This window comes from Oncorhynchus kisutch, linkage group LG19 (genome assembly GCF_002021735.2).
Source record: "Oncorhynchus kisutch isolate 150728-3 linkage group LG19, Okis_V2, whole genome shotgun sequence".
NCBI lineage: Eukaryota > Metazoa > Chordata > Actinopteri > Salmoniformes > Salmonidae > Oncorhynchus > Oncorhynchus kisutch.
The window spans coordinates 56,743,880-56,769,784 of NC_034192.2; the positions used below are offsets into that span (position 1 = coordinate 56,743,880).

The 25,905-nt window shown below is 44.5% G+C and overlaps 1 long non-coding RNA gene across 1 annotated transcript; it reads left to right on the forward strand.

The window, feature by feature from the left end:
- On the forward strand, window positions 1–24,232 carry LOC109883712 (uncharacterized). The gene is made up of 4 exons (XR_002254220.2): window positions 1–185; window positions 1,329–1,407; window positions 1,764–1,878; window positions 23,817–24,232. It is a non-coding gene; the product is annotated as an uncharacterized LOC109883712 (long non-coding RNA).
- Window positions 24,233–25,905: the final 1,673 nt, after the last annotated feature.

Sequence of the window (25,905 nt, forward strand, 5' to 3'; positions counted from 1 at the left end):
CCTGAACATCTCAATTCATAGATTTAGCTTGGCCAATGATATCCCTCTTCTGGATGGATTGGGCCAATGCCGTAGCTCAGATTGGTGTCCATGGCGGTGTGAGAAAGGGCGTGCTTTCCCTATTTAAGCCTACACCCAGACGTTGTACCTGTAACGGACATTCTCACCGCACATCCCCGTACCAGGTAAATATTGGTAGCTTTAGTAGACAAATTATTCAAATTCCATCTTGTTATCTCCCTCTGTTTGTTCGTTAGTTGGGCAGTTGCTGTCTACTACAGTCTAATAACGTTATTCTGATGGGTGGTGGTGTTATTACGCAATTCTAAGCATGTTTTCAGACGTTTTTAAAATGTATTTTTTTAGACAGAAGGAAGGGACTGTCGGTTGTAGGTTGTATTTGCAGGTTGTATTTGATTGTCAGTAAAGAGTAGTCTATAGACTATTGGTTATTATTAGGCTATATGATTTAGTGTTAGGCTATTTAAGGATTTATTTTGTTGCTGTGTTGACAGCTCTGCAATGCATGCATTTAATGCGCCTGCACCCCTACACATCATTCCAACTAGGCTATTAAACGTGTCTGTGTTTAATTATTGTATGGTTAGGTTAGGCTAATTGTCATCATCATGGTTATATAAAATAGTTACAGGTCTTGGTGTGATGACATGCCGAATATATTTACATGTTTTAAGTTGTCGCACTGTTACCTAAAGCCCAATCAATGCATGTGATGCTGACGGCGCAATGCCATGGTTCTAGCCTACAGTCTGCTTATAGATTGGCGGTTCATCGGGGTGCGGTTTTATGATAAAAACATGTTCTACCGGTGAGCTCAACATGCCTTAACATGACAGATCCGTCAAAATATCTTATTTTTTTTACTGAAGATGGCGTTGACACCTATCAATTAATCTGTGCGTTTTGCGTAAATTGGTCTGATGAAACAAAATCTACCCCGTCACACCCAGTTATTGCGCACGCGGGCACCTAGATAAGGTCTACCTGCAAGCAGATCATGAGACTGTGTTTGTGAGTTCTGTGTTTGCGAAAGTATAAACTCAATATTTGTTCAATTAAGCACCCGTGTGTGGAGGTGGCACGTGATATGCCATTGGCCCTTGCATGTGAAATCACACTGAAATGTAGACCTTCTAATAGTATGCTAAGAATTGCATTTGTGTCGAAATGAGGTTAGAGGTCAACACAGATCTAATAGACTAGTAAGTCGCACCTTTAACATCCCAATGCATGTAGGTTCATTCATTGACATCCTTTCATAGATTTAGAGAATTCAATGTTTCCATCCCAATATGCTCTTTCTGCAGCTTCTCGCGGAACCAGAACGTACCAGTACACGTTCCTGTATACCAGAACCAGTGAATTGCAGCAGACCTGAGTGCTTGGGTAACTCTCAGTGAAACATAACACCATAAGACAAGCTCTCTCTCTCTTGACTATTTGTTCTCCTTTGTTAGATGGTAAATGGTGAAGTCGTGGGAGTGGTGTGTGGTGTGTGTAACTGAATTACGTAACTAGCTAGAGTAGTCTATATGGATTATACAGGTGTGTGTGTGTGGGGGGGGGGGGGGGGGGTAAAGTGTGTGTGTGTGTGTGTGGGGGGGGGGGGGTAGAGTGGGTGCGGCTGGACTTCACCTGCATGCACTCACCTGTATTCTAGATTACATATTTGAATAAGGACTCTCTTTCTTTCTCTCTTTCTCTCTCTCTCGACATTTACATTCTGACTCCTTCTCCATCAGACATCATCTAAGATGGGCGACAACAACCCAGTGAAGCAGGGAGTGGAGACCTTTGACAAGAAGTGTCTAAAGAAGACCAGTACTGCTGAGAAGAACACTCTGCCAACCAAGGAGGGTACGTTTCTCCTACCCTCCTATCCTATCTCCTTTTCTGTCTCCTCCCCTTATTGCTCCTACTCATGTCCCACCCCCTGTCTCCCTCTCTCTGTACCTGTCTCCCTCTCTCTGTACCTGTCTCCCTCTCTCTGTACCGGTCTCCCTCTCCCTGTACCTGTTACCTTGTACCTGTCTCTCTCTCCCTGTCAATTAAATTCAATGTCAATGTAAGGGCTTTATTGGCATGGAAACATACTGTATGTTAACATTGCCAAAGCAATGTTAATAAATAAACTAATGTGAAATAAGCAATAAAAATGAACAGTAAACATTACACTCACAGAAGTTCCAAAATAATAAAGACATTTCAAATGACATATTATGTATATATACAGTGTTGTAACGATGTGCAAATAATTAAAGTACAAAAGGGAAAATGAACATAAATATGGGTTGTTTTTACAATGGTGTTTGTTCTTCACTGGTTGCCCTTTTCTTGTGGCAACAGGTCATAAATCTTGCTGCTGTGATGACACACTGTGGTATTTCACCCAGTAGATATGTGAGTTTATCAAAATCGAGGTTGTTTTTGAATTCTTTGTGGGTCTTTGTAATTCGAGGGAGATATGTGTCTAATATGTTCATACATTTGACAGGAGGTTAGGAAGTGCAGCTCAGTTTTTACCTCATTTTGTGGGCAGTGTGCACGTAGCCTGTCTTCTGTTGAGAGCCATGTCTGTCTATGGCGACCTTTCTCAATAGCAAGGCTATGCTCACTGAGTCTGTAAGTAGTCAAAGCTTTCCTTAAGTTTGGGTCAGTCACAGTGGTCAGGTATTCTGCCACTGTGTACTCTCTGTTTAGGACCAAATAGCATTCTAGTTTGCTCAGTTTTTTTGTTAATTCTTTCCAATGTGTCATGTAATTATCTTTTTGTTTTCTCATGACTTGGTTGGGTCTAATTGTTTTGCTGTCCTGCGGCTCTGTGGGGTCTGTTTGTGTATGTGAACAGAGCCCCAGGACCAGCTTGCTTAGGGGACTCTTCTCCAGGTTCATCTGTCTGTAGGTGATGGCTTTGATATGGAAGATTTGGGAATCACTTCCTTTTAGGTGGTTGTAGGATTTAACGTCTCGTTTCTGGATTTTGATCATTAGCGGGTATCGGACTAATTCTGCTCTGCATGCATTATTTGTGTACCTGTCTCCGTCTCTGTTTACAGTATCTACCCTGTACCTGTCTCCATCTCTGTTTACAGTATCTACCCTGTACCTGTCTCCATCTCTGTTTACAGTAGCTACCTTGTACCTGTCTCCATCTCTGTTTACAGTAGCTACCATGTACCTGTCTCCATCTCTGTTTACAGTATCTACCCTGTACCTGTCTCCTTCTCTGTTTACAGTAGCTACCATGTACCTGTCTCCATCTCTGTTTACAGTATCTACCCTGTACCTGTCTCCCTCTCTGTTTACAGTAGCTAAGTGCCTCCCACTGTTTTGTACAGAGAAAAGAAGGCAACACTGCACTAGTATGACATAGGCATATTACTGATTAACCGGGAGCCTGGTACACACCTGAGGGCAACAATAAGAGGCCTTTGTCCCTGTTCAACCTAATGCCTTTGGCTGGCCAGGAAGTCATAAAATACTCAAAGGTGTGCCCTTCTACTGTAGTGTTAGTGCCCTTCTACTGTAGTGTTAGTGCCCTTCTACCGTAGTGTTAGTGCCCTTCTAGTGTAGTGTTAGTGCCCTTCTACTGTCGTGTTAGTGCCCTTCTACTGTAGTGTTAGTGCCCTTCTACTGTAGTGTTAGCGCCCTTCTACCGTAGTGTTAGTGCCCTTCTACTGTAGTGTTAGTGCCCTTCTACTGTAGTGTTAGTGCCCTTCTACTGTAGTGTTAGTAGTGTATTAGTGCCCTTCTACCGTAGTGTTGGTGCCCTTCTACTGTGGTGTTAGTGCCCTTCTACCGTAGTGTTAGTGCCCTTCTACTGTCGTGTTAGTGCCCTTCTACTGTAGTGTTAGTGCCCTTCTACTGTAGTGTTAGCGCCCTTCTACCGTAGTGTTAGTGCCCTTCTACTGTAGTGTTAGTGCCCTTCTACTGTAGTGTTAGTGCCCTTCTACTGTAGTGTTAGTAGTGTATTAGTGCCCTTCTACCGTAGTGTTAGTGCCCTTCTACTCTAGTGTTAGTGCCCTTCTACTGTAGTGTTAGTAGTGTGTTAGTACCCTTCTACCGTTGTGTTAGTACCCTTCTACTGTAGTGTTAGTGCCCTTCTACTGTAGTGTTAGTAGTGTATTGGTGCCCTTCTACTGTAGTGTTAGTGCCCTTCTACTGTAGAGTTAGTAGTGTGTTAGTGCCCTTCTAGCGTAGTGTGTTAGTGCCCTTCTACCGTAGTGTTAGTGCCCTTCTACTGTAGTGTTAGTGCCCTTCTACTGTAGTGTTAGTGCCCTTCTGCTGTAGTGTTAGCGCCCTTCTACCGTAGTGTTAGTGCCCTTCTACTGTAGTGTTAGTGCCCTTCTACTGTAGTGTTAGTGCCCTTCTACTGTAGTGTTAGTAGTGTATTAGTGCCCTTCTACCGTAGTGTTAGTGCCCTTCTACTGTGGTGTTAGTGCCCTTCTACCGTAGTGTTAGTGCCCTTCTACTGTCGTGTTAGTGCCCTTCTACTGTAGTGTTAGTGCCCTTCTACTGTAGTGTTAGCGCCCTTCTACCGTAGTGTTAGTGCCCTTCTACTGTAGTGTTAGTGCCCTTCTACTGTAGTGTTAGTGCCCTTCTACTGTAGTGTTAGTAGTGTATTAGTGCCCTTCTACCGTAGTGTTAGTGCCCTTCTACTCTAGTGTTAGTGCCCTTCTACTGTAGTGTTAGTAGTGTGTTAGTACCCTTCTACCGTTGTGTTAGTACCCTTCTACTGTAGTGTTAGTGCCCTTCTACTGTAGTGTTAGTAGTGTATTGGTGCCCTTCTACTGTAGTGTTAGTGCCCTTCTACTGTAGAGTTAGTAGTGTGTTAGTGCCCTTCTAGCGTAGTGTGTTAGTGCCCTTCTACCGTAGTGTTAGTGCCCTTCTACTGTAGTGTTAGTGCCCTTCTACTGTAGTGTTAGTGCCCTTCTGCTGTAGTGTTAGTAGTGTGTTAGGGCCCTTCTACTGTAGTGTTAGTGCCCTTCTACTGTAGTATTAGTGCCCTTCTACTGTAGTGTTAGTGCCCTTCTACTGTAGTGTTAGTGCCCTTCTACTGTAGTGTTAGTAGTGTACTAGTGCCCTTCTACCGTAGTGTTAGTGCCCTTCTACCGTAGTGTTTAGTGCCCTTCTACTGTAGTGTTAGTGCCCTTCTACTGTAGTGTTAGTGCCCTTCTACCGTAGTGTTAGTGCCCTTCTACTGTAGTGTTAGTGCCCTTCTACTGTAGTGTTAGTGCCCTTCTACCGTAGTGTTAGTGCCCTTCTACTGTAGTGTTAGTGCCCTTCTACTGTAGTGTTTGTGCCCTTCTACTGTAGTATTAGCGCCCTTCTACCGTAGTGTTAGTGCCCTTCTACTGTAGTGTTAGTGCCCTTCTACTGTAGTGTTAGTAGTGTATTAGTGCCCTTCTACCGTAGTGTTAGTGCCCTTCTACCGTAGTGTTTAGTGCCCTTCTACTGTAGTGTTAGTGCCCTTCTACTGTAGTGTTAGTGCCTTTCTACCGTAGTGTTAGTGCCCTTCTACCGTAGTGTTAGTGCCCTTCTACTGTAGTGTTTAGTGCCCTTCTACTGTAGTGTTAGTGCCCTTCTACTGTAGTGTTAGTGCCCTTCTACCGTAGTGTTAGTGCCCTTCTACTGTAGTGTTAGCGCCCTTCTACTGTAGTGTTAGTGCCCTTCTACTGCAGTGTTAGCGCCCTTCTACCGTAGTGTTAGTGCCCTTCTACTGTAGTGTTAGTGCCCTTCTACTGTAGTGTTAGCGCCCTTCTACCGTAGTGTTAGTGCCCTTCTACTGTAGTGTTAGTGCCCTTCTACTGTAGTGTTAGTGCCCTTCTACTGTAGTGTTAGTAGTGTATTAGTGCCCTTCTACCGTAGTGTTAGTGCCCTTCTACTCTGGTGTTAGTGCCCTTCTACTGTAGTGTTAGTAGTGTGTTAGTACCCTTCTACCGTTGTGTTAGTACCCTTCTACCGTTGTGTTAGTACCCTTCTACTGTAGTGTTAGTGCCCTTCTACTGTAGTGTTAGTGCCCTTCTGCTGTAGTGTTAGTAGTGTTTAGTGCCCTTCTACTGTAGTGTTAGTGCCCTTCTACTGTAGTGTTAGTGCCCTTCTACCGTAGTGTTAGCGCCCTTCTACCGTAGTGTTAGTGCCCTTCTACCGTAGTGTTTAGTGCCCTTCTACTGTAGTGTTAGTGCCCTTCTACTGTAGTGTTAGTGCCCTTCTACCGTAGTGTTAGTGCCCTTCTACTGTAGTGTTAGTGTCCTTCTACTGTAGTGTTAGTGCCCTTCTACTGTAGTGTTAGCGCCCTTCTACCGTAGTGTTAGTGCCCTTCTACTGTAGTGTTAGTGCCCTTCTACTGTAGTGTTAGTGCCCTTCTACTGTAGTGTTAGTAGTGTATTAGTGCCCTTCTACCGTAGTGTTAGTGCCCTTCAACTGTAGTGTTAGTGCCCTTCTACTGTAGTGTTAGTAGTGTGTTAGTGCCCTTCTACCGTAGTGTTAGTACCCTTCTACTGTAGTGTTAGTGCCCTTCTACTGTAGTGTTAGTAGTGTATTAGTGCACTTCTACTGTAGTGTTAGTGCCCTTCTACTGTAGTGTTAGTAGTGTGTTAGTGCCCTTCTAGCGTAGTGTGTTAGTGCCCTTCTACCGTAGTGTTAGTGCCCTTCTACTGTAGTGTTAGTGCCCTTCTACTGTAGTGTTAGTGCCCTTCTACTGTAGTGTTAGTAGTGTGTTAGTGCCCTTCTACTGTAGTGTTAGTGCCCATCTACTGTAGTATTAGTGCGCTTCTACTGTAGTGTTAGTGCCCTTCTACTGTAGTGTTAGTGCCCTTCTACCGTAGTGTTTAGTGCCCTTCTACTGTAGTGTTAGTGCCCTTCTACTGTAGTGTTAGTGCCCTTCTACCGTAGTGTTAGTGCCCTTCTACTGTAGTGTTAGCGCCCTTCTACTGTAGTGTTAGTGCCCTTCTACTGCAGTGTTAGCGCCCTTCTACCGTAGTGTTAGTGCCCTTCTACTGTAGTGTTAGTGCCCTTCTACTGTAGTGTTAGCGCCCTTCTACCGTAGTGTTAGTGCCCTTCTACTGTAGTGTTAGTGCCCTTCTACTGTAGTGTTAGTGCCCTTCTACTGTAGTGTTAGTAGTGTATTAGTGCCCTTCTACCGTAGTGTTAGTGCCCTTCTACTCTAGTGTTAGTGCCCTTCTACTGTAGTGTTAGTAGTGTGTTAGTACCCTTCTACCGTAGTGTTAGTACCCTTCTACTGTAGTGTTAGTGCCCTTCTACTGTAGTGTTAGTAGTGTATTGGTGCCCTTCTACTGTAGTGTTAGTGCCCTTCTACTGTAGAGTTAGTAGTGTGTTAGTGCCCTTCTAGCGTAGTGTGTTAGTGCCCTTCTACCGTAGTGTTAGTGCCCTTCTACTGTAGTGTTAGTGCCCTTCTGCTGTAGTGTTAGTAGTGTGTTAGTGCCCTTCTACTGTAGTGTTAGTGCCCTTCTACTGTAGTATTAGTGCCCTTCTACTGTAGTGTTAGTGCCCTTCTACTGTAGTGTTAGTGCCCTTCTACTGTAGTGTTAGTAGTGTACTAGTGCCCTTCTACCGTAGTGTTAGTGCCCTTCTACCGTAGTGTTTAGTGCCCTTCTACTGTAGTGTTAGTGCCCTTCTACTGTAGTGTTAGTGCCCTTCTACCGTAGTGTTAGTGCCCTTCTACTGTAGTGTTAGTGCCCTTCTACTGCAGTGTTAGTGCCCTTCTACTGTAGTATTAGCGCCCTTCTACCGTAGTGGTAGTGCCCTTCTACTGCAGTGTTAGTGCCCTTCTACTGTAGTGTTAGTAGTGTATTAGTGCCCTTCTACCGTAGTGTTAGTGCCCTTCTACCGTAGTGTTTAGTGCCCTTCTACTGTAGTGTTAGTGCCCTTCTACTGTAGTGTTAGTGCCCTTCTACCGTAGTGTTAGTGCCCTTCTACCGTAGTGTTAGTGCCCTTCTACCGTAGTGTTTAGTGCCCTTCTACTGTAGTGTTAGTGCCCTTCTACTGTAGTGTTAGTGCCCTTCTACCGTAGTGTTAGTGCCCTTCTACTGTAGTGTTAGTGCCCTTCTACTGTAGTGTTAGTGCCCTTCTACTGTAGTGTTAGCGCCCTTCTACCGTAGTGTTAGTGCCCTTCTACTGTAGTGTTAGTGCCCTTCTACTGTAGTGTTAGTGCCCTTCTACTGTAGTGTTAGTAGTGTATTAGTGCCCTTCTACCGTAGTGTTAGTGCCCTTCTACTGTAGTGTTATTAGTGTGTTAGTGCCCTTCTACCGTAGTGTTAGTACCCTTCTACTGTAGTGTTAGTGCCCTTCTACTGTAGTGTTAGTAGTGTATTAGTGCCCTTCTACTGTAGTGTTAGTGCCCTTCTACTGTAATGTTAGTAGTGTGTTAGTGCCCTTCTAGCGTAGTGTGTTAGTGCCCTTCTACCGTAGTGTTAGTGCCCTTCTACTGTAGTGTTAGTGCCCTTCTACTGTAGTGTTAGTGCCCTTCTACTGTAGTGTTAGTAGTGTGTTAGTGCCCTTCTACTGTAGTGTTAGTGCCCTTCTACTGTAGTATTAGTGCCCTTCTACTGTAGTGTTAGTGCCCTTCTACTGTAGTGTTAGTGCCCTTCTACTGTAGTGTTAGTGCCCTTCTACTGTAGTGTTAGTAGTGTGTTAGTGCCCTTCTACTGTAGTGTTAGTGCCCTTCTACTGTAGTATTAGTGCGCTTCTACTGTAGTGTTAGTGCCCTTCTACTGTAGTGTTAGTGCCCTTCTACCGTAGTGTTAGTGCCCTTCTACTGTAGTGTTAGTGCCCTTCTACTGTAGTGTTAGTGCCCTTCTACTGTAGTGTTGGTAGTATACTAGTGCCCTTCTACCGTAGTGTTAGGGCCCTTCTACCGTAGTGTTTAGTGCCCTTCTACTGTAGTGTTAGTGCCCTTCTACTGTAGTGTTAGTGCCCTTCTACCGTAGTGTTAGTGCCCTTCTACTGTAGTGTTAGTGCCCTTCTACTGTAGTGTTAGTAGTGTGTTAGTGCCCTTCTACTGTAGTGTTAGTGCCCTTCTACTGTAGTGTTAGTAGTGTGTTAGTGCCCTTCTACTGTAGTGTTAGTGCCCTTCTACTGTAGTATTAGTGCCCTTCTACTGTAGTGTTAGTGCCCTTCTACCGTAGTGTTAGGGCCCTTCTACCGTAGTGTTTAGTGCCCTTCTACTGTAGTGTTAGTGCCCTTCTACTGTAGTGTTAGTGCCCTTCTACCGTAGTGTTAGTGCCCTTCTACTGTAGTGTTAGTGCCCTTCTACTGTACCGTTAGTGCCCTTCTACTGTAGTATTAGCGCCCTTCTACTGTAGTGTTAGTGCCCTTCTACTGTAGTGTTAGTGCCCTTCTACTGTAGTGTTAGTGCCCTTCTACTGTAGTGTTAGTGCCCTTCTACTGTAGTGTTAGTAGTGTGTTAGTGCCCTTCTACCGTAGTGTTAGTACCCTTCTATTGTAGTGTTAGTAGTGTATTAGTGCCCTTCTACTGTAGTGTTAGTGCCCTTCTACTGTAGTGTTAGTAGTGTGTTAGTTCCCTTCTAGCGTAGTGTTAGTAGTGTGTTAGTGCCCTTCTACCGTAGTGTTAGTGCCCTTCTACTGTAGTGTTAGTGCCCTTCTACTGTAGTGTTAGTGCCCTTCTACTGTAGTGTTAGTGCCCTTCTACTGTAGTGTTAGTAGTGTGTTAGTGCCCTTCTACTGTAGTGTTAGTGCCCTTCTACTGTAGTATTAGTGCCCTTCTACTGTAGTGTTAGTGCCCTTCTACTGTAGTGTTAGTAGTGTATTAGTGCCCTTCTACCGTAGTGTTAGTGCCCTTCTACTGTAGTGTTAGAGCCCTTCTACTGTAGTGTTAGTAGTGTGTTAGTGCCCTTCTACTGTAGTGTTAGTGCCCTTCTACTGTAGTATTAGTGCCCTTCTACTGTAGTGTTAGTGCCCTTCTACTGTAGTGTTAGTGCCCTTCTACTGTAGTGTTAGTGCCCTTCTACTGTAGTGTTAGTGCCCTTCTACTGTAGTGTTAGTAGTGTATTAGTGCCCTTCTACCGTAGTGTTGGTGCCCTTCTACTGTGGTGTTAGTACCCTTCTATTGTAGTGTTAGTAGTGTATTAGTGCCCTTCTACTGTAGTGTTAGTGCCCTTCTACTGTAGTGTTAGTAGTGTGTTAGTTCCCTTCTAGCGTAGTGTTAGTAGTGTGTTAGTGCCCTTCTACCGTAGTGTTAGTGCCCTTCTACTGTAGTGTTAGTGCCCTTCTACTGTAGTGTTAGTGCCCTTCTACTGTAGTGTTAGTGCCCTTCTACTGTAGTGTTAGTAGTGTGTTAGTGCCCTTCTACTGTAGTGTTAGTGCCCTTCTACTGTAGTATTAGTGCCCTTCTACTGTAGTGTTAGTGCCCTTCTACTGTAGTGTTAGTAGTGTATTAGTGCCCTTCTACCGTAGTGTTAGTGCCCTTCTACTGTAGTGTTAGAGCCCTTCTACTGTAGTGTTAGTAGTGTGTTAGTGCCCTTCTACTGTAGTGTTAGTGCCCTTCTACTGTAGTATTAGTGCCCTTCTACTGTAGTGTTAGTGCCCTTCTACTGTAGTGTTAGTGCCCTTCTACTGTAGTGTTAGTGCCCTTCTACTGTAGTGTTAGTAGTGTACTAGTGCCCTTCTACCGTAGTGTTAGTGCCCTTCTACCGTAGTGTTTAGTGCCCTTCTACTGTAGTGTTAGTGCCCTTCTACTGTAGTGTTAGTGCCCTTCTACCGTAGTGTTAGTGCCCTTCTACTGTAGTGTTAGTGCCCTTCTACTGTAGTGTTAGTGCCCTTCTACTGTAGTATTAGCGCCCTTCTACCGTAGTGTTAGTGCCCTTCTACTGTAGTGTTAGTGCCCTTCTACTGTAGTGTTAGTGCCCTTCTAATGTAGTGTTAGTAGTGTAGTAGTGCCCTTCTACCGTAGTGTTAGTGCCCTTCTACTGTAGTGTTAGTGCCCTTCTACTGTAGTGTTAGTAGTGTGTTAGTGCCCTTCTACCGTAGTGTTAGTACCCTTCTACTGTAGTGTTAGTAGTGTATTAGTGCCCTTCTACTGTAGTGTTAGTGCCCTTCTACTGTAGTGTTAGTAGTGTGTTAGTCCCCTTCTAGCGTAGTGTTAGTAGTGTGTTAGTGCCCTTCTACCGTAATGTGTTAGTGCCCTTCTACTGTAGTGTTAGTGCCCTTCTACTGTAGTGTTAGTGCCCTTCTACTGTAGTGTTAGTGCCCTTCTACTGTCGTGTTAGTAGTGTGTTAGTGCCCTTCTATTGTAGTGTTAGTGCCCTTCTACTGTAGTGTTAGTGCCCTTCTACTGTAGTGTTAGTGCCCTTCTACTGTAGTGTTAGTGCCCTTCTACTGTAGTGTTCGTGCCCTTCTACTGTAGTGTTAGTAGTGTGTTAGTGCCCTTCTACTGTAGTGTTAGTGCCCTTCTACTGTAGTGTTAGTGCCCTTCTACTGTAGTGATAGTGCCCTTCTACCGTAGTGTTAGTGCCCTTCTACTGTAGTGTTAGTGCCCTTCTACTGTAGTGTTAGTGCCCTTCTACCGTAGTGTTAGTGCCCTTCTACTGTAGTGTTAGTGCCCTTCTACTGTAGTGTTAGTGCCCTTCTACTGTAGTGTTAGTGGTGTGTTAGTGCCCTTCTACTGTAGTGTTAGTGCCCTTCTACCGTAGTGTTAGTAGTGTGTTAGTGCCCTTCTACTGTAGTGTTAGTAGTGTGTTAGTGCCCTTCTACTGTAGTGTTAGTGCCATTCTACTGTAGTGTTAGTGCCCTTCTTCCGTAGTGTTAGTGCCCTTCTACTGTAGTGTTAGTGCCCTTCTACTGTAGTGTTAGTAGTGTGTTAGTGCCCTTCTAATGTAGTGTTAGTGCCCTTCTACTGTAGTGTTAGTGGTGTGTTAGTGCCCTTCTACTGTAGTGTTAGTGCCCTTCTACTGTAGTGTTAGTAGTGTGTTAGTGCCCTTCTAGCGTAGTGTTAGTAGTGTGTTATTGCCCTTCTACCGTAGTGTTAGTGCCCTTATACTGTAGTGTTAGTGCCCTTCTACTGTAGTGTTAGTGCCCTTCTACTGTAGTGTTAGTAGTGTGTTAGTGCCCTTCTACTGTAGTGTTAGTGCCCTTCTACTGTAGTGTTAGTGCCCTTCTACTGTAGTGTTAGTGCCCTTCTACTGTAGTGTTAGTGCCCTTCTACCGTAGTGTTAGTGCCCTTCTACTGTAGTATTAGTGCCCTTCTACTGTAGTGTTAGTGCCCTTCTACTGTAGTGTTAGTGCCCTTCTACTGTAGTGTTAGTGCCCTTCTACTGTAGTGTTAGTGCCCTTCTACTGTAGTGTTCGTGCCCTTCTACTGTAGTGTTAGTAGTGTGTTAGTGCCCCTCTACTGTAGTATTAGTGCCCTTCTACTGTAGTGTTAGTGCCCTTCTACTGTAGTGATAGTGCCCTTCTACCGTAGTGTTAGTGCCCTTCTACTGTAGTGTTAGTGCCCTTCTACTGTAGTGTTAGTCCCCTTCTACTGTAGTGTTAGTGCCCTTCTACTGTAGTATTAGTGCCCTTCTACTGTAGTGTTAGTGCCCTTCTACTGTAGTGTTAGTAGTGTGTTAGTGCCCTTCTACTGTAGTGTTAGTGCCCTTCTACTGTAGTATTAGTGCCCTTCTATTGTAGTGTTAGTGCCCTTCTACTGTAGTGATAGTGCCCTTCTACCGTAGTGTTAGTGCCCTTCTACTGTAGTGTTAGTGCCCTTCTACTGTAGTGTTAGTGCCCTTCTACTGTAGTGTTAGTGCCCTTCTACTGTAGTATTAGTGCCCTTCTACTGTAGTGTTAGTGCCCTTCTACTGTAGTGTTAGTGCCCTTCTACCGTAGTGTTAGTGCCCTTCTACTGTAGTGTTAGTGCCCTTCTACTGTAGTGTTAGTGCCCTTCTACTGTAGTGTTAGTGCCCTTCTACTGTAGTGTTAGTGGTGTGTTAGTGCCCTTCTACTGTAGTGTTAGTGCCCTTCTACCGTAGTGTTAGTAGTGTGTTAGTGCTCTTCTACTGTAGTGTTAGTAGTGTGTTAGTGCCCTTCTACTGTAGTGTTAGTGCCATTCTACTGTAGTGTTAGTGCCCTTCTACCGTAGTGTTAGTGCCCTTCTACTGTAGTGTTAGTGCCCTTCTACTGTAGTGTTAGTAGTGTGTTAGTGGCCTTCTAACGTAGTGTTAGTGCCCTTCTACTGTAGTGTTAGTGGTGTGTTAGTGCCCTTCTACTGTAGTGTTAGTGCCCTTCTACTGTAGTGTTAGTAGTGTGTTAGTGCCCTTCTAGCGTAGTGTTAGTAGTGTGTTAGTGCCCTTCTACCGTAGTGTTAGTGCCCTTCTACTGTAGTGTTAGTGCCCTTCTACTGTAGTGTTAGTGCCCTTCTACTGTAGTGTTAGTGCCCTTCTACTGTAGTGTTAGTAGTGTGTTAGTGCCCTTCTACTGTAGTGTTAGTGCCCTTCTACTGTAGTGTTAGTGCCCTTCTACTGTAGTGTTAGTGCCCTTCTACTGTCGTGTTAGTAGTGTGTTAGTGCCCTTCTATTGTAGTGTTAGTGCCCTTCTACTGTAGTGTTAGTGCCCTTCTACTGTAGTGTTAGTGCCCTTCTACTGTAGTGTTAGTGCCCTTCTACTGTAGTGTTCGTGCCCTTCTACTGTAGTGTTAGTAGTGTGTTAGTGCCCTTCTACTGTAGTGTTAGTGCCCTTCTACTGTAGTGTTAGTGCCCTTCTACTGTAGTGATAGTGCCCTTCTACCGTAGTGTTAGTGCCCTTCTACTGTAGTGTTAGTGCCCTTCTACTGTAGTGTTAGTGCCCTTCTACCGTAGTGTTAGTGCCCTTCTACTGTAGTGTTAGTGCCCTTCTACTGTAGTGTTAGTGCCCTTCTACTGTAGTGTTAGTGGTGTGTTAGTGCCCTTCTACTGTAGTGTTAGTGCCCTTCTACCGTAGTGTTAGTAGTGTGTTAGTGCCCTTCTACTGTAGTGTTAGTAGTGTGTTAGTGCCCTTCTACTGTAGTGTTAGTGCCATTCTACTGTAGTGTTAGTGCCCTTCTTCCGTAGTGTTAGTGCCCTTCTACTGTAGTGTTAGTAGTGTGTTAGTGCCCTTCTAATGTAGTGTTAGTGCCCTTCTACTGTAGTGTTAGTGGTGTGTTAGTGCCCTTCTACTGTAGTGTTAGTGCCCTTCTACTGTAGTGTTAGTAGTGTGTTAGTGCCCTTCTAGCGTAGTGTTAGTAGTGTGTTATTGCCCTTCTACCGTAGTGTTAGTGCCCTTATACTGTAGTGTTAGTGCCCTTCTACTGTAGTGTTAGTGCCCTTCTACTGTAGTGTTAGTAGTGTGTTAGTGCCCTTCTACTGTAGTGTTAGTGCCCTTCTACTGTAGTGTTAGTGCCCTTCTACTGTAGTGTTAGTGCCCTTCTACTGTAGTGTTAGTGCCCTTCTACCGTAGTGTTAGTGCCCTTCTACTGTAGTATTAGTGCCCTTCTACTGTAGTGTTAGTGCCCTTCTACTGTAGTGTTAGTGCCCTTCTACTGTAGTGTTTGTGCCCTTCTACTGTAGTGTTAGTGCCCTTCTACTGTAGTGTTCGTGCCCTTCTACTGTAGTGTTAGTAGTGTGTTAGTGCCCCTCTACTGTAGTATTAGTGCCCTTCTACTGTAGTGTTAGTGCCCTTCTACTGTAGTGATAGTGCCCTTCTACCGTAGTGTTAGTGCCCTTCTACTGTAGTGTTAGTGCCCTTCTACTGTAGTGTTAGTCCCCTTCTACTGTAGTGTTAGTGCCCTTCTACTGTAGTATTAGTGCCCTTCTACTGTAGTGTTAGTGCCCTTCTACTGTAGTGTTAGTAGTGTGTTAGTGCCCTTCTACTGTAGTGTTAGTGCCCTTCTACTGTAGTATTAGTGCCCTTCTATTGTAGTGTTAGTGCCCTTCTACTGTAGTGATAGTGCCCTTCTACCGTAGTGTTAGTGCCCTTCTACTGTAGTGTTAGTGCCCTTCTACTGTAGTGTTAGTGCCCTTCTACTGTAGTGTTAGTGCCCTTCTACTGTAGTATTAGTGCCCTTCTACTGTAGTGTTAGTGCCCTTCTACTGTAGTGTTAGTGCCCTTCTACCGTAGTGTTAGTGCCCTTCTACTGTAGTGTTAGTGCGCATTTTCTACTGTAGTGTTAGTGCCCTTCTACTGTAGTGTTAGTGCCCTTCTACTGTAGTGTTAGTGGTGTGTTAGTGCCCTTCTACTGTAGTGTTAGTGCCCTTCTACCGTAGTGTTAGTAGTGTGTTAGTGCTCTTCTACTGTAGTGTTAGTAGTGTGTTAGTGCCCTTCTACTGTAGTGTTAGTGCCATTCTACTGTAGTGTTAGTGCCCTTCTACCGTAGTGTTAGTGCCCTTCTACTGTAGTGTTAGTGCCCTTCTACTGTAGTGTTAGTAGTGTGTTAGTGGCCTTCTAACGTAGTGTTAGTGCCCTTCTACTGTAGTGTTAGTGGTGTGTTAGTGCCCTTCTACTGTAGTGTTAGTGCCCTTCTACTGTAGTGTTAGTAGTGTGTTAGTGCCCTTCTAGCGTAGTGTTAGTAGTGTGTTAGTGCCCTTCTACCGTAGTGTGTTAGTGCCCTTCTACTGTAGTGTTAGTGCCCTTCTACTGTAGTGTTAGTGCCCTTCTACTGTAGTGTTAGTGCCCTTCTACTGTAGTGTTAGTGCCCTTCTACTGTAGTGTTAGTGCCCTTCTACTGTAGTGTTAGTGCCCTTCTACTGTAGTGTTAGTGCCCTTCTACTGTAGTGTTAGTGCCCTTCTACCGTAGTGTTAGTGCCCTTCTACTGTAGTATTAGTGCCCTTCTACTGTAGTGTTAGTGCCCTTCTACTGTAGTGTTAGTGCCCTTCTACTGTAGTGTTAGTGCCCTTCTACTGTCGTGTTAGTAGTGTGTTAGTGCCCTTCTATTGTAGTGTTAGTGCCCTTCTACTGTAGTGTTAGTGCCCTTCTACTGTAGTGTTAGTGCCCTTCTACTGTAGTGTTAGTGCCCTTCTACTGTAGTGTTCGTGCCCTTCTACTGTAGTGTTAGTAGTGTGTTAGTGCCCTTCTACTGTAGTGTTAGTGCCCTTCTACTGTAGTGTTAGTGCCCTTCTACTGTAGTGATAGTGCCCTTCTACCGTAGTGTTAGTGCCCTTCTACTGTAGTGTTAGTGCCCTTCTACTGTAGTGTTAGTGCCCTTCTACCGTAGTGTTAGTGCCCTTCTACTGTAGTGTTAGTGCCCTTCTACTGTAGTGTTAGTGGTGTGTTAGTGCCCTTCTACTGTAGTGTTAGTGCCCTTCTACCGTAGTGTTAGTAGTGTGTTAGTGCCCTTCTACTGTAGTGTTAGTAGTGTGTTAGTGCCCTTCTACTGTAGTGTTAGTGCCATTCTACTGTAGTGTTAGTGCCCTTCTTCCGTAGTGTTAGTGCCCTTCTACTGTAGTGTTAGTGCCCTTCTACTGTAGTGTTAGTAGTGTGTTAGTGCCCTTCTAATGTAGTGTTAGTGCCCTTCTACTGTAGTGTTAGTGGTGTGTTAGTGCCCTTCTACTGTAGTGTTAGTGCCCTTCTACTGTAGTGTTAGTAGTGTGTTAGCGCCCTTCTAGCGTAGTGTTAGTAGTGTGTTATTGCCCTTCTACCGTAGTGTTAGTGCCCTTATACTGTAGTGTTAGTGCCCTTCTACTGTAGTGTTAGTGCCCTTCTACTGTAGTGTTAGTAGTGTGTTAGTGCCCTTCTACTGTAGTGTTAGTGCCCTTCTACTGTAGTGTTAGTGCCCTTCTACTGTAGTGTTAGTGCCCTTCTACTGTAGTGTTAGTGCCCTTCTACCGTAGTGTTAGTGCCCTTCTACTGTAGTATTAGTGCCCTTCTACTGTAGTGTTAGTGCCCTTCTACTGTAGTGTTAGTGCCCTTCTACTGTAGTGTTTGTGCCCTTCTACTGTAGTGTTAGTGCCCTTCTACTGTAGTGTTCGTGCCCTTCTACTGTAGTGTTAGTAGTGTGTTAGTGCCCCTCTACTGTAGTATTAGTGCCCTTCTACTGTAGTGTTAGTGCCCTTCTACTGTAGTGATAGTGCCCTTCTACCGTAGTGTTAGTGCCCTTCTACTGTAGTGTTAGTGCCCTTCTACTGTAGTGTTAGTCCCCTTCTACTGTAGTGTTAGTGCCCTTCTACTGTAGTATTAGTGCCCTTCTACTGTAGTGTTAGTGCCCTTCTACTGTAGTGTTAGTAGTGTGTTAGTGCCCTTCTACTGTAGTGTTAGTGCCCTTCTACTGTAGTATTAGTGCCCTTCTATTGTAGTGTTAGTGCCCTTCTACTGTAGTGATAGTGCCCTTCTACCGTAGTGTTAGTGCCCTTCTACTGTAGTGTTAGTGCCCTTCTACTGTAGTGTTAGTGCCCTTCTACTGTAGTGTTAGTGCCCTTCTACTGTAGTATTAGTGCCCTTCTACTGTAGTGTTAGTGCCCTTCTACCGTAGTGTTAGTGCCCTTCTACTGTAGTGTTAGTGCCCTTCTACTGTAGTGTTAGTGCCCTTCTACTGTAGTGTTAGTGCCCTTCTACTGTAGTGTTAGTGGTGTGTTAGTGCCCTTCTACTGTAGTGTTAGTGCCCTTCTACCGTAGTGTTAGTAGTGTGTTAGTGCTCTTCTACTGTAGTGTTAGTAGTGTGTTAGTGCCCTTCTACTGTAGTGTTAGTGCCATTCTACTGTAGTGTTAGTGCCCTTCTACCGTAGTGTTAGTGCCCTTCTACTGTAGTGTTAGTGCCCTTCTACTGTAGTGTTAGTAGTGTGTTAGTGGCCTTCTAACGTAGTGTTAGTGCCCTTCTACTGTAGTGTTAGTGGTGTGTTAGTGCCCTTCTACTGTAGTGTTAGTGCCCTTCTACTGTAGTGTTAGTAGTGTGTTAGTGCCCTTCTAGCGTAGTGTTAGTAGTGTGTTAGTGCCCTTCTACCGTAGTGTTAGTGCCCTTCTACTGTAGTGTTAGTGCCCTTCTACTGTAGTGTTAGTGCCCTTCTACTGTAGTGTTAGTGCCCTTCTACTGTAGTGTTAGTAGTGTGTTAGTGCCCTTCTACTGTAGTGTTAGTGCCCTTCTACTGTAGTGTTAGTGCCCTTCTACTGTAGTGTTAGTGCCCTTCTACTGTAGTGTTAGTGCCCTTCTACTGTAGTGTTAGTGCCCTTCTACCGTAGTGTTAGTGCCCTTCTACTGTAGTATTAGTGCCCTTCTACTGTAGTGTTAGTGCCCTTCTACTGTAGTGTTAGTGCCCTTCTACTGTAGTGTTAGTGCCCTTCTACTGTAGTATTAGTGCCCTTATACTGTAGTGTTAGTGCCCTTCTACTCTAGTGTTAGTGCCCTTCTACCGTAGTGGTAGTGCCCTTCTACTGTAGTGTTAGTGCCCTTCTACCGTAGTGTTAGTGCCCTTCTACTGTAGTGTTAGTAGTGTGTTAATGCCCTTCTACTGTAGTGTTAGTAGTGTGTTAATGCCCTTCTACTGTAGTGTTAGTGACCTTCTACCGTAGTGTTAGTGCCCTTCTACCGTAGTGTTAGTGCCCTTCTACTGTAGTGTTAGTGCCCTTCTACTGTAGTGTTAGTAGTGTGTTAGTGCCCTTCTAATGTAGTGTTAGTGCCCTTCTACTGTAGTGTTAGTGTTGTGTTAGTGCCCTTCTACTGTAGTGTTAGTGCCCTTCTACCGTAGTGTTAGTAGTGTGTTAGTGCCCTTCTACTGTAGTGTTAGTAGTGTGTTAGTGCCCTTCTACTGTAGTGTTAGTGCCCTTCTACTGTAGTGTTAGTGCCCTTCTACCGTAGTGTTAGTGCCCTTCTACTGTAGTGTTAGTAGTGTGTTAGTGTCCTTCTACTGTAGTGTTAGTGCCCTTCTACCGTAGTGTTAGTGCCCTTCTACCGTAGTGTTAGTGCCCTTCTACTGTAGTATTAGTGCCCTTCTACTGTAGTGTTAGTGCCCTTCTACTGTAGTGTTAGTGCCCTTCTACTGTAGTGTTAGTGCCCTTCTACTGTAGTATTAGTGCCCTTCTACTGTAGTGTTAGTGCCCTTCTACTGTAGTGTTAGTGCCCTTCTACCGTAGTGTGAGTGCCCTTCTACCGTAGTGTTAGTGCCCTTCTACTGTAGTGTTAGTGCCCTTCTACTGTAGTGTTAGTGCCCTTCTAATGTAGTGTTAGTGCCCTTCTACTGTAGTGTTAGTACCCTTCTACTGTAGTGTTAGTACCCTTCTACCGTAGTGTTAGTGCCCTTCTACTGTAGTGTTAGTAGTGTATTAGTGCCCTTCTACTGTAGTGTTAGTAGTGTATTAGTGCCCTTCTACTGTAGTGTTAGTGCCCTTCTACTGTAGTGTTAGTGCCGTGCCCTTCTACTGTAGTGTTAGTGCCCTTCTACCGTAGTGTTAGTGCCTTTCTACCATAGTGTTAGTGCCCTTCTACCGTAGTGTTAGTGCCCTTCTACTGTAGTGTTAGTAGTGTATTAGTGCCCTTCTACTGTAGTGTTAGTAGTGTATTAGTGCCCTTCTACTGTAGTGTCAGTGCCCTTCTACCGTAGTGTTAGTGCCCTTCTACCGTAGTGTTAGTAGTGTGTTAGTGCCCTTCTACTGTAGGGTTAGTGCCCTTCTACTGTAGTGTTAGTAGTGTGTTAGTGCCCTTCTACTGTAGTGTTAGTGCCCTTCTACTGTAGTGTTAGTAGTGTGTTAGTGCCCTTCTACCGTAGTGTTAGTAGTGTGTTAGTGCCCTTCTACTGTAGTGTTAGTGCCCTTCTACTGTAGTGTTAGTGCCCTTCTACCGTAGTGTTAGTGCCCTTCTACCGTAGTGTTAGTGCCCTTCTACCGTAGTGTTAGTGCCCTTCTACCGTAGTGTTAGTGCCCTTCTACTGTAGTGTTAGTGCCCTTCTACTGTAGTGTTAGTGCCCTTCTAGCGTAGTGGTAGTGCCCTTCTACTGTAGTGTTAGTGGTGTGTTAGTGCCCTTCTACTGTAGTGTTAGTAGTGTGTTAGTGCCCTTCTACTGTAGTGTTTAGTGCCCTTCTACTGTTGTGTTAGTGGTGTGTTAGTGCCCTTCTACTGTAGTGTTAGTGGTGTGTTAGTGCCCTTCTACTGTAGTGTTAGTGGTGTGTTAGTGCCCTTCTATTGTAGTGTTAGTGCCCTTCTACTGTAGTGTTAGTAGTGTGTTAGGGCCCTTCTACTGTAGTGTTAGTAGTGTGTTAGTGCCCTTCTACCGTAGTGTTAGTAGTGTGTTAGTGCCCTTCTACTGTAGTGTTAGTGCCCTTCTACTGTAGTGTTAGTGCCCTTCTACTGTAGTGTTAGTGCCCTTCTGGCGTAGTGTTAGTAGTGTGTTAGTGCCCTTCTACTGTAGTGTTAGTGCCCATCTACCGTAGTGTGAGTAATGTGTAGTTTCTCTTCGTTTGACTATATTTAAAGTAGAGGTTAAATCTTCACATCCAGGAACAGTACAGCATTGTCCCATTTGTACAGGTACGCCCAATGCATTCCAGTTATCAAGTACACACTTGTCTTACTGTTATCCAGCTGTGTTGCAGAACCGTGCTGATCTTTTAGTGGTGCCGTGGCCTTGTGAGCCTCAGCTATTACTGTGGTATTGATATAACATTATAGTAGTCATATAGAACTGGTATTGATAACATTATAGTAGTCATATAGAACTGGTATTGATAACATTATAGTATAGAACATTAACATATAGATCTGGGCTGTCTTGGCCTGGACATTGAGCTTTGCAGTCCAGCTGCAGTGGAGAGGCAGTGCAGTTAGGGGGGGAGAAGCTGCCTTTTGGTGCAGAAAGGGTGTGGACTAAAGAGGGTTAAGTGCAGTCAGAGAGGGTGTGTAGAGGGAGATTTTTAGTGCAGTCAGAGAGGGTGTGGAGAGGGAGATTTTTAGTGCAGTCAGAGAGGGTGTGGAGAGGGAGATTTTTAGTGCAGTCAGAGGGTGTGTAGAGGGAGATTTTTAGTGCAGTCAGAGAGGGTGTGTAGAGGGAGATTTTTAGTGCAGTCAGAGAGGGTGTGTAGAGGGAGATTTTCTGTGCAGACAGGGGGTGTACTAAAGAGGAGTTTAGTGCAGACAGGGACTGTACTAGCGAGGGGTTTAGTGCAGATCTAGAGAGGCCTTAGTTCAGACAGGATGGACTAGACTGAAGCCGTACTTCAGACAGGATGGACTAGATTGAAGCCATAGTTCAGACAGGATGGACTAGACTGAAGCTTTAGTTCAGACAGGATGGACTAGACTGAAGCCGTAGTTCAGACAGGATGGACTAGACTGAAGCCGTACTTCAGACAGGATAGACTGAAGCCGTACTTCAGACAGGATGAATTAGACTGAAGCCGTAGTTCAGACAGGATGGACTAGACTGAAGCCGTACTTCAGACAGGATAGACTGAAGCCGTACTTCAGACAGGGTGGACTAGACTGAAGCCGTAGTTCAGACAGGATGGACTAGACTGAAGCCGTAGTTCAGACAGGATGGACTAGACTGAAGCCGTAGTTCAGACAGGATGGACTAGACTGAAGCTGTAGTTCAGACAGGATGGACTAGACTGAAGCCGTAGTTCAGACAGGATGGACTAGACTGAAGCCGTAGTTCAGACAGGATGGACTAGACTGAAGCCGTAGTTCAGACAGGATGGACTAGACTTAAGCCATAGTTCAGACAGGATGGACAAGACTGAAACCTTAATTCAGACAAGAAGAACTATACTGAAGCCATAGTTCAGACAGGATGGACTAGACTGAAGCCGTGGTTCAGACAGGATGGACTAGACTGAAGCCGTGGTTAAGACAGGATGGACTAGACTGAAGCAGTGGTTCACCACGGAAGGCCAATACTCCATCCCACCAAAACACGCTGGCATTTCAGGTGGTCTTTTCAAACAGCTCCTACCCTAAAATGGCATTATCATAACTTTCACAATTTCACAGTATTATCCCAACCTCATAGTGTGGAAATATATACACATTGTTTGTCAGTAGCAGTGTGGTAGGAGGTGTGATTTGGGTGGATATTCTAGTTGTTCTCTGTCAGTAGCAGTGTGGTAGGAGGTGTGATTTGGGTAGATATCAAGATGTTCTCTTGCAGTGTGGTAGGAGGTGTGATTGGGAGTGCAGTAGTAAGCATCATGCATGTTCACTGCTCTAGAAACATCCGCTGCAATAACCCCCACCCCAGGACAGAGAATACTGCAATGCAGGGAGGAACCTCTAGTAAAGAAATGTAGACCCCTATTGAATTTGGTTGGTTAGGCTTTCTATTTTCAGTTATCTATTTACCAGGTATTTACATCAGTATTACATGGTAATATTACAATGACATGACAATTACTCTGTTACCATTTTCTAGTGTGTCGTCTTCTATTTTATTTCTTAAAGCACCATTTCTCCATAAATACCTTGCAAATATCAGACAGGACTGTACAGTGTGGTATTACCAGCAGGTATACCATAAAGCGTCACACACATTTTGAAGATTTACTGTATAAAGGAGAGGGTTATTGATAACAGGATCAAAGACACTTGACCAATGACAGGAGGTTGAGCCAGCCAGGCTGATAACAAGCCAATGACAGGAGGTTGAGCCAGCCAGGCTGATAACAAGCCAATGACAGGAAGTTGAGCCAGCCAGGCTGATAAAAAGCCAATGACAGGAGGTAGAGCTAGCCAGGCTGATAAGCCAATGACAGGAAGTTGAGCTAGCCAGGCTGATAACAAGCCAATGACAGGAGGTTTAGCTAGCCAGGCTGATAACAAGCCAATGACAGGAGGTTTAGCTAGCCAGGCTGATAACAAGCCAATGACAGGAGGTTTAGCTAGCCAGGCTGATAACAAGCCAATGACAGGAGGTTTAGCTAGCCAGGCTGATAACAAGCCAATGACAGGAGGTTTAGCTAGCCAGGCTGATAACAAGCCAATGACAGGAGGTTTAGCTAGCCAGGTGGATAACAAGACAATGACAGGAAGTTGAGCCAGCCAGGCTGATAAAAAGCCAATGACAGGAGGTTTAGCTAGCCAGGCTGATAAGCCAATGACAGGAAGTTGAGCTAGCCAGGCAGATAACAAGCCAATGACAGGAGGTTTAGCTAGCCAGGCTGATAACAAGCCAATGACAGGAGGTTTAGCTAGCCAGGCTGATAACAAACCAATGACAGGAGGTTTAGCTAGCCAGGCTGATAACAAGCCAATGACAGGAGGTTTAGCTAGCCAGGCTGATAACAAGCCAATGACAGGAGGTTTAGCTAGCCAGGCTGATAACAAGCCAATGACAGGAGGTTTAGCTAGCCAGGCTGATAACAAGCCAATGACAGGAGGTTTAGCTAGCCAGGCTGATAACAAGCCAATGACAGGAGGTTTAGCTAGCCAGGCTGATAACAAGCCAATGACAGGAGGTTTAGCTAGCCAGGCTGATAACAAGCCAATGACAGGAGGTTTAGCTAGCTAGGCTGATAACAAGCCAATGACAGGAGGTTTAGCTAGCCAGGCTGATAACAAGCCAATGACAAGAGAGGAACCATCTGTCTCCCAAGCTGCCTTTCAGCCTGCGCCCCTCCTGAGAGTGGATTCATCCTCTTTCTATTGCTCCATCTGAGACTATTTTTATCCTCTTCTATTGCCCAGTGATAGCTCATGATTTTAACGTTCAGTATGATGATGTACTGACATTTTAGGATACAGTATCTTCCATTTTGGATTGGTTGTGGTGTCCTGTTTTGAGCGTTTTGGAATAGATTAGGTGATGAACAAATATCTGATAGTTTGATTACTCAATATGCCAGATATCCATCACAACAGTGTTCAAGACATAGACTAATCACTAACATGTCTCTCTTTCTCTCACAGATATCGAGCAGGAGAAGAAAGCTGAAGGAGGCTCCAAATGAAACACCAGGCTTCCTCTCCTCCAGTCGTCGTTCTCTCTTCTCCTCCTTTTAAGAAACATGTCTATCATCTCTTCTTCTGCTTCTTTGCGTTTCACCATGTTAATGAATCACAATGGCATTGACTCTGATGCTGTGGGGTTAGGGGTGCATGATTAGTAAAGGGAAGGCCAGTACGATTGGATGGATAAGATATGGTGTTTGTTGAAAAAAAGGAAGAACTGAGCATGTTGTGTTTGTGTCAATGACATATAATACTGTCACCATCAACAGTCAACTATGCCCAATGTTCTGCCTGTACACAGTGCCATTCTGGATAAGTTCTGTAACAATAACATGAGAGAAGATATTTTTGTTTTAATAAAATGAGTGTTTTAGTCTTGTCTTATTTTTTTTTAACTTAAGCAATAAGATAAGTGTAATCTTGTGATATTTTTGTCATTATATTGAGTATTCAATCCTATTAAGAACATTATTTTAAAGACGTATGTATGAGTGATTATTAGCTAGTTTCATTTACTGGCAGAGCTCATTCAGGGCAGGTTGAAGTGTAATCTGAGGCACATACCAACCGATGACTGTGAATGACATATGAATGGACAAAGCCATTGATCACGTGGCACTATTCGTTCCTATGTGGAGAATCAATAGCGCATTGAAGCCAAATGAAGTCTGTTAAGATGGCGTCTCATGGAGACATAACATGCGCAGTTTGAGCTACTCCAGGAAGTGACTTTGCAGGCTAGCCCCCTCTGAGTAACTCAAGTTGAAGGTCGACCGGGGGACTGCAGATTGTCATTAGTAACTAAATTATCCTTATAACTTGTTCTCTGTCCGATTTTTAAATAATCAGTACATACATCTGGTGTATTAGAAGCAATTATTTGGACCATGATTGTCTTCTAAACATGATTTTATTTACACAAAGATTGACCACGAAAATTGACATTTTTCCATTCACTATAATCATGGGGGATCCTGTTTACTGCAAACAATGCCTGCAGTACCACAGTCAGCCTTGAACTCCCATGGCTTCAATGAGAAAGGCCTGTCGTTCTCCCCTGATACAGTACTCTTGTCAGCCATAAAATGAAAATATTTCCATTTCATTGTGTGCTACACAGGTATTGCAACACATTTTTCTTGTCAGAGTCTCAACCAAGTGTACCCTAGCTGTGGATGCTACTGTAAGGTGTTGGTGTTGTACAACATGTAGCTAATCAGCTGTGGATGCTACTGTAAGGTTGGTGTTGTACAACATGTAGCTAATCAGCTGTGGATGCTACTGTAAGGTGGTGGTGTTGTACAACATGTAGCTAATCAGCTGTGGATGCTACTGTAAGGTTGGTGTTGTACAACATGTAGCTAATCAGCTGTGGATGCTACTGTAAGGTGGTGGTGTTGTACAACATGTAGCTAATCAGCTGTGGATGCTACTGTAAGGTGGTGGTGTTGTACAACATGTAGCTAATCAGCTGTGGATGCTACTGTAAGGTGGTGGTGTTGTACAACATGTAGCTAATCAGCTGTGGATGCTACTGTAAGGTGGTGGTGTTGTACAACATGTAGCTAATCAGCTGTGGATGCCAACTGATGCCTCCAACTCTGACTACAAACTCAAGCAAATCTGATGAGTCAAACACGAAACACCCTTTATTATGATCAAACTATTACACTTTCAAAACAAATGTTACCAGGAGATGTTTCCATAGGAACAGCATTGCAGCACAACACAGGGCTGTTGTATATTCAGAGCTGTACAACATTTAGTTGCGTGTTTCCCTTGGATATTGAAATGCAGGCACTACCAACGTTTATTCCCCACAAGTTCTGTATTGCTTGTGTACTGTTTCACTTTGATGGTTTTACTATAGCCAGCCAGGTGTAGTGCCAGTCTCAGTCCCAAATGGCACCCTATTCCCTATATAGTGCACTCCTTTTGACCAGAGCTCTATGATCCAAGGTCAAAAGTAGTGCACTACAAAAGGAATAGCATGCCATTTGGGACATATCCGTACTCCTCCCTCTGCCCTTGCAACAGGACCCAGCAT